This window comes from Peromyscus californicus, unplaced genomic scaffold, assembly GCF_007827085.1.
Source record: "Peromyscus californicus insignis strain IS unplaced genomic scaffold, ASM782708v3 Scaffold_17__1_contigs__length_78620276, whole genome shotgun sequence".
Taxonomy (NCBI): domain Eukaryota; kingdom Metazoa; phylum Chordata; class Mammalia; order Rodentia; family Cricetidae; genus Peromyscus; species Peromyscus californicus.
The window spans coordinates 14,554,508-14,566,933 of record NW_026294469.1 but is presented as its reverse complement, the minus strand read 5'-3'; the positions used below and the strand labels follow the sequence as shown (position 1 = coordinate 14,566,933).

Below are 12,426 nucleotides of genomic sequence, written 5' to 3'. Positions count from 1 at the left end.
TCTATTCATACTGTCTTCAGAACTTGTTCATCTTGCAAAGTCAAAACTAAAAACCCATTAAAAACTTCCAGCCTGGCACAGTGGCACAGGCCATTAATCTCAGCACTTGGGAGGCTGAGATCTCTGGGAATCCAAGGCTAGCCAGGACTGCATAGTAAGACCCTGTCTCAAAACAAAACTTCTCCCCTTCTCCTACCCACCCCTTCTACTTCATTTCCTTCAAAAGGTGAGATGTCTGAGGACTAGAGAGATGGATCTGTGGGTAGGAGCCCTTACTGCACAGCAGGAGGAACTGAGTTCACAGCCCGAGCACCCATATAAAAAACTAGGCATGGCAGTGTACTCTCATGTACCCCCAACAGTGGAAGGGCCAGAGACAGCAAGATTACTGGAGTTTGCTGGCCACTAGACTAGCCAAAACACAAGTTCTATAAGAGTGACTCTTGTTTCAAGGGAATAATACAGCTTGTTGTAGAACAGGACACCTGACGCTCTGGCCTCCACAAGCACGCAGGTGTGCATACTCGTACACAAGTGCAGATACACCAAAAGTTAAAATGTCTAGCAGTTGTGAGGTGAACAGGAAATGCATACACTCATGTTTGAGCACATGGTCCCCAGCTGGTGGTGCTTTGGGGGAAGGTTGTGAACCCGTAGGAGGTAAAGCCCTCCGGGAGGAAGTGGGATGCTCAAGGCGACCCTTGAGGCTTTGTATTCCGGCCCCACTTCCTGTTTGCTCACAGCTTCCTGAGCGCAGATGCAGTGTGACCACCTAGCCTCCAGCACCTGTCACCACACCTCTGCCTCCTTCCATGTCCCCTGCCCCACTCTGGAGCTAAGCCAAAGTAGCCCGTCCTCCATTGAGTTGCCTTTTCTTAAGGTATTTTATCACAGCAACAGGAAAGTAAGACATTGTTCTTTTATGTTTTAATCTAGATTAAAATATGCCAGCCAGTTAATTCATTTACATATCACTTAATTCTATAACCTTACTCATTTCTGAACTCTTGACTTCAAAGGACATTTTAAAGAACAGTGGTCCACAGTTTGATCCCAGCTTTCTTTAACTTTGGAGGGCAAGTGTATAGGTACACCTGTGTGTGTGGTTATGCACCCATGTGTGTGCATATAGATGTGGGAGCCAGGAGGTCCACCCAGGGTGGCTTCCACAATCCCTCTCCATCTTATTTTTTGAGACAGGTTCTCTAACTGAACCTGGAACTCTTGAATTCAGTGAGGCTAGCTGGCTGCTGAACTCCAGGGGTCTGCTTCTCTGCGCTCCTAGCTCTAAGACTACAGGTGAGCATTGCTACATCCTGCTTCTTACATGATTGCTCATGCTTGTGTGGCATGCACTCTACCTACTGAGCCATCCCCCAGCCCCAGCTGTCCCTAACTTTAAAGCAAACAAACAGAACAGTGCCTAAAGATGGAGGAGTGTTCCAAGTATTATTAGCTATGTTCTAAATAGAATCAGAAACAAGTGAGTAATACCCTGCCTCCTACTTAGGGCCTATTGGGAGACTTTGGAACCAACATTTCTTTTCCCTGATGCAAAGGGTTATGTGCAGCAGAATTACTTGTTAGCCTGCAGGATGAAAAAAAGCATCTTCCTCCCTGGCTAAATGACCCTCTGCTCCAGAAAGCGACAGACAGCTGTGCTGCTCCTACAACAGCTGTGCAAGTTGAGGAGGTCCTTGGACTGACTGGGAAACACAGGCTTGTCCCTTGTCTATTATGATAGAGACTGAAGGTGAGAGCGTGCCAGCCTGGCCCATGGAAACAACAGGACCCCTTTGCAGCTCCCATTCCAGTTTGAGTGTGTGTGTGTGTGTGTGTGTGTGTGTGTGTGTGTGTGTGTGTGTGTGTGTGTGTGTAATATTGAAGCAATTAGTTCCTGCGGTTCTGTGTAAAACAGGAAAAACTAGGAACTGTGGAACAAGTCAGTGTTCAGTTGACTGGCTAGACCACTGAAGGAAATGACTCTCCCACTGATATAATTTAATAGTATGGTTTCCTCCTCAGGAAATCAGGCTTAACTGATTCCAAAGATTTAACATGTTGTATTTTCGTTTTTATTCAATTTAAAGCTCATAGGATAAGAGAATACTATACTTACATAAAGTCAGCAAGTTGGATGAGATGGAATAAGTTCATAAAAACTAAAACTTCCCCAATACCAATGAACAATGTCAATAATGCTAGCTGTAAACTATTGCCTCTTGGCCTTTTGACTAGTATCTGGTATAGTGTAATTATCAGAGAAATGGGATATGTAGTTAATATTTCTGAAAACAAATGAATTCAATGCTGAGATGATTCCATTCAAACTCCATCTGAAATGTAAATAGTAATACCAACAGGATTACTATCCATCCCCTTCAGGAACGAGAACAAAGGGCCAGTGAGACTGCTTAGCACATGAAAACACCGCCAAACCTAATTACCTGAGTTCAGTCCCCGAGACCACAATATGGAAAGAGAGAACAGGCACTCACAGGTTGCCCTCTCACCCCTGAACTCATGCTGTGGCATGTGCATGCACATACCCAAAGAAGTAAATGTAATTAAAATTTTCTGTGCCTCTAGCTCCAGGGAAAGTGACACCCTCTTCTGGCCTCTGCAGGTACTGCACTCATGTGCCATAGCTACACACGTGCACGTAACTAAAAAATAATAAAAATAAATCTTAAGAAAAAAACCTGATAATAGCAATATAAGGAAACTACAAATCACAGTGGGCAGTAACATGATCATTTGATGGAAATCAACCATTTATGACTGAGAAGAAGACTCAATAAACTACGGCTAACACTAAAGTCGAGGAGTAAATGCTGGTCCTGGGAGAATACAGTGCATGTGTCTAATCTCACCACTCGCTTTCTCCATATTCAGGAGCTCCCAGGTCTCACAGTAAGGCAGAGAAGTAAGTTGCATGTGGGGGAAGGGTGAAGTTGTTGCTAGTCACAGATGACATCATGATCCACATGGGAAGCCCCAAGGATGGGGGCTGGAGATCGCACACAAAGCCCTGAGTTCAATTCTCGGCATCACACGAGAAAGAAAACCCCAAGGTTTCCACAAAAAAACTAAAACAGAAACCCTCCTCCAACACTGGGGGTAGCGTTGTGTGGGATGGATCAGTTACTCTGGGGACAGCAATGACTGACATGCCTGAAAGGAACAAGGAAGGATTTCCTTCGGCTCATGGTTTCCAGAGTGCTCCATCCGAGAGTGCTCGCTCCACACACTGGAACAGAGAGCATCATGGCAGTCGGAGAGCGAGGCAGAGGGCAGCCGTGCACCTCATGGCAGACTGGGAATCAGGGAGAGAAAGGGAACGCTGGCTTTAGCCGTTCACTCCTTTCGTTGTGACATGCCCATGGGTGTGGCACAGCTCACACTCAGGGTAGGTCTCCCTCTGCCACTCCAGAATTCCTCTGGAAATGTCCTCACAGACACCCAGAAGTGTTCTCAACCTCCTGGGAATTCCAAGCCCTTCCATTACCCAGGCTACAATGCTGACACACAAAAAGCCATCGGATGTGTGCTTACTGACAAGGAGCATAGGAAGCTGAAATTTAAACAGTTTTACTTGCAACAGCTCCTACCAAAATGTCATTCCCGAGAATAATCCCAACAAAACATGTAGAAGACAGTCACACTGAAAACTAAAAACTAAAGTTTGTCGTCAAGCATAAATTAAAGGTGTATTTAATGATGGAAAACTCAATAAACATATCCTTTTCGATTAAAATCCTAGCAGGAGTTTCTTAGATAAGATCTAGCAAGGGTGTGGATCAACTGAACTTCTCAGTTGGCTGCTGGGAATGCACGTGGTTTAGCTGGGGTGAAAAGCAATTTGGTGCATTCTGGCAAACGTAAACAGCTCCTGACATCATGGCCCAGCAATCCCCCTCCAGTGTATTCACCTGGAGTTATTAAAACTTAGTTACACAAAAGCCTGTTCTGTTCATAACCACCAGGAACTGGAAAGAGCCCCGTGTCTGTCAGCAGTTTCGAGTAAACAGGGCTGTGGTGTTCGTATGGCGCAATGCAACGCTCTGAGAAACAAGTTTTGATGCATAAAACGGCCTGTGGGGATGTCACTCGGGAGGTTCCTAGTCACATAATAGTCCAGAAAAGATACATGATTGGGAGGACGAACCAGGTTTCCAGAGTTAGTGTGAGAACTGTATGAAGCTGTGAAGTGGCAACATAAGTGTTTGGGAGTGATGGAGCCATTAACAGCTATTTGGATGATAATTACACAAATATATATGTGCATTAAGATTTGTAATAATCCATTGCAGAAAAAAATTCCTGCAAACTTGTTTTCTATAAAAAGAGACAAGGAGACAGAGAGAGGGAGTGGAGGGAGGTAGGAGGGAGGAAGGAAAAGAAAGGACGAGAGGCTAACAAGGCTTGGTGCTACTGCAGGGGACTGGAGTTCAGTTCCCTTACCTTTGTCTAAGAGGTCATGACCACCTGTCACTGTAGTTCCGGGGGAATCTGGCCTCTGAAGGCACCTGGAATCAGGTGTGAACACATGTGCGCACACACACATGTAATAATAGCATTTTTAGTAAAAGGACAAGGGGACTAGAGAGATGACTCAGAGGTTAAGAGCACTTACTGCTTTTGTAGAGGAGTAAGGTTTGGTTCCCAGAACCCACACAGTGGCTCACAACCATCTGTAACTTCAGTTCTCTGCAGATCCCTCATCAGGTTTTGACATCTTGGTAATGTTCTCGTGAAATTAATTTGTATTTTTTGTCTTGTTTCTAAATTTTTTAGTACATTTGTGTTACATCCAACACCCTTTTTCTGACCTTTACTGTCCCTGCATATCGGTCATGCACATGAACTCACATATAAATAAAAGTGACTAAAAATAGTTTTGTTTTGTTTTTAAGAATATAGCTAAGCAGGAGGCAGAGGCAGGTGGAGCTCTGAGTTCAAGGCCAGCCTGGTCTACAGAGTGAGTTCTACTACAGCCAAGGCTGCGTAGAGAAACCCTGTTTCCAAAAAAAAAAAAAAATTTTTTTTAAAGGATGTGGTACCAAGGCAATGTGGTACCTTAATCCCAACACTCAAGAGGAGAAGGCAAGCAGATGCCTGTGAGTTTGAGGCCAGCCTAGATTACATGGTGAAACCCTGTCTCAGAAAACAAAACAAAATGATGGGGTATTGTAGAGACCCACAGAGGTTTCCCAGTGAGGACTTACTCCGGGTCCGAGAATCTGAGCTTGCTTTACCCAGCAGGGCTGCATGAGGGGATGATTTGACCACGGGTGTGGTTACCAGGTGTTTGGAAGGGTCTACACTTGGCTGTACTGTGTGCTTTGATCTAGCAAGGGGGAGGTCTTTTGCCCTGACCCTTGGCATTGTTATAAAAAGCCCTTTTGAAGAAGCAGAAGGGCCTGTTGGGTATTGACCCAGGTCCCCCTGAAGCTATCCTGTGTTTCTGTCTTTCTCCTCTTTGTTATCTTTCTATCTAAAAGTTTCTTATCCCTCTCATAGGAACCCTTTTAAAAGGTGGGAGCTGGCCTCCCACAGGGTGTATTGTCTCTTTTGATTTAATTATATAATTTATAATAGTAATATATGCACGGATCTGAGTGTGTCCCTGTAGAGACTTGTACAGATATTTTAATTAAACTTTGGATTTTATAAATTGACAAGATGACCACTTAAGAAGTGATGCATATAGTTCAATTATTAGCCTTTTTTTTTTTTGAGTGATAACTAATTTGGACTTTGTAACCCCTTCCCCCACCCATGCTTGGATTTTGGCTGGCTTGATCTTGTATGGGTCTTGTGGATTTAGTCACGGCCTCCTCTATGATCTCGTGTGTGCGACAGCTTTGTCATCCAGAAAACAGTGTTTTGACTCAGTCATCCACTGCCTCTGGCTCTTAGTTGTCTGCCCCCTCACTTGTGGTACTAAGTGGACTCAGTGGCTTTCGGAGGGGCGGGGGGGGGGGGGGGGGATGTCACATGAAATTGGGAGGGAATAGTGGATCGGGAAAGGAGTTGTGTGGGGGGGGGGGTGAAAGTGAATCTGAAATTTTACTTTTAAAATTATTGAATAAAATTTTAAAAATGAGAAGTAAAACATAAATAAATTTAACTACTAAAAAGAAGAATTGATTTGGAGCTGAGGATCCAGCTCTGTGGTAGAGTGCTTGCCTAGCACACACACACAATAGAACTAGTTTCATTTAACATGCAAGAGTGTATGAAGAGAATTTCAAATGCTGCTGTAGACATAAATATTTGCATGAATGCAAAGGTATTCTCTATAGAGAGAAGGAAGAGACTTAGGCATGATCTGGGAGCTCATGAGGAAAGATAAGTTTTCATTGTACAGAATGTTTTGCATCACAGGATTTCAGCCTTTCTTATAAGAAGAAATGTGATTTTAAGGGGGGAAAAATGCAATTTAAACATGAGCCAGGTGCCTGGCTTTCATATTGACTAAAGGTGCTACCCAGTCTGCTGGGGAGAAAAATGCTCAATGGTCTTACTCATCTGTGAGCTGTGCAAGCTATGATACTAAATTGCCAGGTAAGATGTGTCCACTGGTTCAATAGTGGCATGGTTGTTATGGGGTAACCAACTGATTTCTGTGTTTGAGGCCTGATGCACAGGATGGAGTTCATGCCTGATACTGTAAACAGAAGATCCAAGGAGGGACCCACTGCTGTTTTGCTTAAATGGTCTTCTTAATGTTTATGCCCATAGGTTAGTCCTGCTCTGATCCTTTGGTCCGAGAAGCTTCTTCTCTTTGCAGTGAATGGTGGCTAATGCAGAGGCTCACAATTGGCCAGAGTGTGGAGAATAAGTGACTGTCGAGTGTTCGGTCCCAAGTGAGACATCTATAACACCCCCTGCAAGGCTGAGGAAGGTCATTAAGAAGGGCAGAACGAATTGAGTCGAAGGATGAGGAGGATGCTATGAAATACCTTCTTCTGAACATGGAAGGGCTGTTCATGAACTCACAGCTGTGGCTACCTGTGAAAGACAGTTACTTTTCTTTTTTTCTTTCTTTTTTTTTTCTTTTATTTGGGAATTGAACCTGGGTCCTCTGGAAGAGCCGTCAGTGCTCTTAACCACTGAGCCATCTCTCCAGCCCAGATAGTTACTTTTCTATTGCTGCAATAAAACACCATAACCAAGATACCTGTTGTGATTTGAATGAGGATAACCTCCACAGGCTCATATATTTGAATGCTTGGTCACCAGGGAGTTGAACTGTTTGCAAAGTATTAGAAAGTATGACCTTGTTGGAGTAGGTGTGGCCCTTGTGGAGTAGGTGTTTTGTTGGGAGTGGACTTTGAGGTTTCAAAAGCAGGGTCTAGTCCTCTCTCCCTCCCTCCCCCTCTCTCCACCCCTTCTCTCCTGCTGCCTATGGATCAGGATATAAAGTTCTCAGCTACTGGCTACTGCTCCATTCCTATCTGCTTCCCACCATGATGATCATGGACTAACCCTCTAAAACTGCAAGCCCTCAATTAAATCCTGGCTGTCCTGGACCTCATTTTGTAGACCAGGCGGGGCCTCAAACTCAGAGATCCACCTACCTCTGCCTCCCAAGTGCTGGGATTAAAGGCGTGTGCCACCATCGCCCGGTTGCTTTTTCTCTTTTAAGAGTTGCTTTAGGCTCTAATGGGACTCTGAGTCTGGGCTATATCTGGTGTTGGTGCGGTTCCAAGAAGGCCATCACAGTCAGTCCCCCTTACTGGCCCGTAGAGAAGGAAGATGAGTCCAGCTCAAAGTCCTCTGGCCTCCACGCAGAAGGACGGGACTGAGAAGTGAGGCCGGGGGAGGCCAATCAAGCAGCCTCTGATGAGTACTGGGACCGCGCTTGTAAGGAGTCAGGAGCCCAGTTAAGTGTTAACACCGAAGATACTTCGGGGCCCCACCAAAAAGAAGCAAAAATAAGGGTGCTGCCAAGACACGCGAGAAGGAGGAAGAGGAGGGCATTTCCCAGGAGTCCTCAGAGGAGGAGCAGTGACCACGTGCAGTGCCGCCTGCTCCTTGGCCATCAAAGGAGCAGCTTTCCCCTGGGACTGGAAGCCCCGCTTCCAGGTCCCTTCCCACCCCCACTGCTCACTACCGCATCAGCTGCAGCCTCAGCAGCACCCATGGGAGCAGGATTTGGCTCAGTCCTTGTGCCCTCCTCCCCAACACACCTGCCCTCTCCCGACAAGGCTAACTTCATATTTACCTGCAGCCTGTCCTGCTGCGCACCTCCCTTAGAGACATTGCTCTCTGGGCTCTTTCTCTGGCAGGTCCCTTCTGCTCTGCTGTTCCTGGCTTCCTTGTAAGAGGGTCCCGGGAGCATTCCCCGGCCTTCAAGGGCCCTAGCCCCATCTCAAATCTGACACGTCCCATTGACTGACCTGGTAGCAGCAGGTGAGGTCCGTGCAGGGATGCTTAGGTCCCAGCATGCCACTCCCCCACCAAACTGTCACCAGGTGGGTTTCTCAGTCACTTCTGCCCCACCTTACCTAGATCCTGCACTAGGTTGGCTAAAGCCCCTTGAACTGCAGAAAGTAGGACATGATGGCCCCACCCACCTTGTTCTCACCTGGGATCCAATACAGAGACAGATGGGAGTCCCCACCCATCTCCAGGGTGGGGTCCTAGTCTCCAGCATCCACCTAAGGCAGATGGGGTGCTAACTCACCACTCCCACTCTAGGCTGCTTCCCTTCCTCCAGTGGGGCACTAAGGAGTCAGCCTTGCGTCCCCCTTTTACTCCCCAAGGTTCTGGTTCCATCTTGTCCTCTGTTCACAAACTGCCTCTGGACAGTTGTGTTGTATTTTTTGTTCAATGTTCATTTTTAGACAACCATCATTGCTGCTACCAGCGCCAAAAGTTCATCCTCCGGTTCCGCCTGCATTCTCCCCAAGACACGCTAGAGGAAAGGGGGGCTGGGGCGCAGCAGGCTGTTTACCAACCACCCCACACCAGGGAAAATGGGGCCCTGCTGCCCCTTAATGCTGCAGCAGTGAGAAGGGGGCCCACTTTGATGGGGAAAGGGTGCAGGACCACCTTCTCCCCTTGTTCTGTGGGGGAGGGGTAGCCAGTATTTGTCCCGGCCTGGGGCTCCCACTCTGGTTTCCTATTTGCAGTTTCTTGAATTAAAAAAAAAAAAAGAATTGCTTTGGTCATGGTGTCTCTTCATAGCAACTGAACAGTAGCTAAGATAACAAGTTATAGAAGAAAGTTTATTTTGCGTCTACAGTTCCAGAGGTTAAGAGTCAGTGATTATGGTAGCAGCGGCAGGCATGTAGCTGGGGCAGCAGCTGAGAAATCAAACCACAAACAGGAGAGCACGCTGGGGATGGCAAGAGCCTTTGGAAACCTCAAAGCCCACCCCCAGTGACGTACTTCCTCAAGCAAGGCCACACCCACTCACGCAATAACTACCAAGAGTTATCGGTAGTTCTTGGCTTCTGGGGGAAGGGGAGTCATGTTCTTCAGTGGTAACTCATGCTCATGGGAGCACCCCTAATTACACTCAATGTGACACACACACAGATAAAACTAGGAGAAGGGACTTGTTGGGGGCAAGTGCGGTTCGGTGGAAGGGGATGAGAGTGTAAGGGGAGGACGAAACAATGAAAATATATACATGTATGAAATTATCAAAGAGTAATTTTTTTAAAAGCCAGATGGAGCTGGGGAAATAGTTTAGTTAGTAAAGTGCCACAAACATATACATAAATAAATGTAAAAGAAATTTAAAACTGAAGTGGGAATAAAGAACATGAATTATTATTATTATCATTATTTTTAGTGGCAGGAACAGAAGCTAACTTGCAGGAGTCTGCTCTCTCCTTACACCATGTGGGTCCCAGATATTCAGGTTGTCACACTTGGCGGTAACACCTTACCTGCCGAGCCATCTCACTGACCATCATTTTTTCTTAACAAAAACAAACAAAAGAGGCAATTTGGATATTGGATAGGATCATGAAGTCAAAAAGAACAGATGTGTACTTATATGTACGTATACACATATAATTTATTAAAATCTACTACAGTCCTCTACATAATTACCCCGGTTCTCCAAACATCCCAACAATATTGACCTTACTGGTTCTGTATTGCACATGAATGAAGTTTCCTATGAGTTCAATCGCTTTCATGAAACTCCCAGAATTTATTAATGCCACAGACGGGACACAAATTCCTGCCTACCCATCTCCCGGGCTGAAACATGGGGAATTTAGATTGGGCATCCTTATCTTTTTTTTTTTTTTTTTTTTTTGGTTTTTCGAGACAGGGTTTCTCTGTGTAGCTTTGCGCCTTTCCTGGAACTCACTTGGTAGCCCAGGCTGGCCTCGAACTCACAGAGATCCGCCTGCCTCTGCCTCCCGAGTGCTGGGATTAAAGGCGTGCGCCATCACCGCCCGGCTTAGATTGGGCATCCTTATCTTAAGAGAGACTTCCTGCTTGAGAGCTGATTGCCTTCTATTTTATTTATTTTTGAGGGGTGGGATGCCCCCATTGGAGATGAGCGCACATGCTGAGCTGTGAGGGTCCAGCTGATCATAGATTTCATTGTCCCTTCAGTTCCCAGGAAAGTGTGTAGTTCTGAGCAATGAGGCATGATGTGGGTATGAGGTGCACCTATCAAACAAGCTGGACTTGCTGGGTTGCACCATAAAATGCCAAGCTTTGAACAGAGAGGAGTCAGCCTAGTATTCCAGGACTTAGCTAAGAACATAGCATGACCATATTAGATCATTTGGGAACACTGTCAAAAGAACGAACTACCATCGCAACGGATTTGCAAAAACGAATCCTTCCTGAGCTCCTACTGTGACCAGAAACCTTGTATGTTGGTGGTGTTTTGTTTTGTTTTCTAAAAACATTTTAATAACAGTTCTGAAAAGCGTGCCAATAACCCAGCTTCCCACGGGGTTTTTAAACTGTGAAGAATGTTGTTTGTGCCAATTCAGAATCTGATAACAGTTAAATGATGACAGTGTCACCAATAAGCAAGAACACCCTCTTCCCTGGTTGGGAAGTTGTTCCAATATGTTACCCAGGCTAGCCTTGAACTATGGAGGCCAGGCTGGCCTCAAACCTGCAGCAACCATCCTGCTTCAGCCTTCCAAGTGCTAGGATTATAAGCATGAATCATCTCATTGGACTTACTGTTATGCTAATTAGCAAAATAGACCCAAATTCCTGTCCTCGTGAAGCTTTTTACTTAGTGTAATAATAGGTAGCAAGAGAAAAGATAAATGGGTAAATTATACAACATGCTAGATAGTGATACTTTATTTTTAAAAATTGTTAAAAAGGGGCTGGAGAGATGACTGTCTCCAGTGGTTAGGTGGTCAAAAACATTTGCTCTTCTTGCAGAGAACCCAAGTTTGATTCCCAATACCTCCATTGGGCAGCTCACAACTGCCTGTTACTCCATCCCAGGGCATCTAGTACCCTCTTCTAGCCTCCAAGGCACCCAGATGCATGTGCACAGACACACACACATACACATACACAAAAAAATTAAAAATAATGCTGGGAAATCAAGTGTTTCTCCTGAAAAGGTCTAGACAAGGCACTGCTAACTCTGATAGCGGAGTCTCAGACCTCATCTTATCATCTGCCAACAAAAGTCAACAGCTGACTGTTGCTGCCTTCAAAAGCATCCTTCAGATTCTAAATTTCCACACTGCTGTTTCCCCTGACGCTGGTGGTTATTATTTTGGATATTTGCAGTTTATCTCTTCTCACTTCCCCAACCTCTGAGCATTTGGGGGAGCCTGGACTCAGCCATTGACCTCCATCTGTCTGCATGCCCTGCTTGGTGACCTTAACCAGTCTCAATTGTAGATCCAACTGTCCATACCCACGCTCCCCAAATTATAGCTGCAGCCAGGCTGCCCTGAATTTGCCTACCCAACATTGCCACTTACTGTTGCAAATTTAAAATGAAGTCCTGTTGTTTTTCTTCTCAAATCTTTGGCTTCCCGCTGTCTTCTCTGTCTCGTCGAACGATAACTTCAGTCTTCCGGTTTTAGCTCAGCTGAAAACTTGACCATCTTCGACCTCTCCGTCTCCATCTCCATCCCCATCTGTCACTCACCCAGAGCCTCCCTGATCCTCTCTTCTCACGCTAGCTGTAATTGGTCTCCGTGGGTCTGTTGTCCCACCTCCTCTGGGTTCTTTGTGTCTTAACAGACAGAATGCTTTTGTTTTTCATTAAAACGTCAGGCCATTCTGTTCTCCCGTTCAAATGCCTTCCAACAACTTCCCGTCTCTCTCAGAGTAAAAGGCAAAGCCCGTGGAGGCCCCCTATGACCAGTCTTCTTCCCCCTGAGTGCCTCGTCTTTCTAAAGGTCTTCTGTTCTTTCCCTCTCCGATCACCGTTCTAGGCCCCAAGCCTTCCCTGTGCTT

General features: G+C 45.8%; 1 non-coding gene across 1 annotated transcript; it reads right to left on the bottom strand.

The window, feature by feature from the left end:
- Positions 1-10,956: 10,956 nt before the first annotated feature.
- On the bottom strand, positions 10,957-11,089 carry LOC128113109 (small nucleolar RNA SNORA24). The gene has a single exon (XR_008219336.1). It is a non-coding gene; the product is annotated as a small nucleolar RNA SNORA24 (small nucleolar RNA).
- Between the last annotated feature and the right edge of the window lie 1,337 nt (positions 11,090-12,426).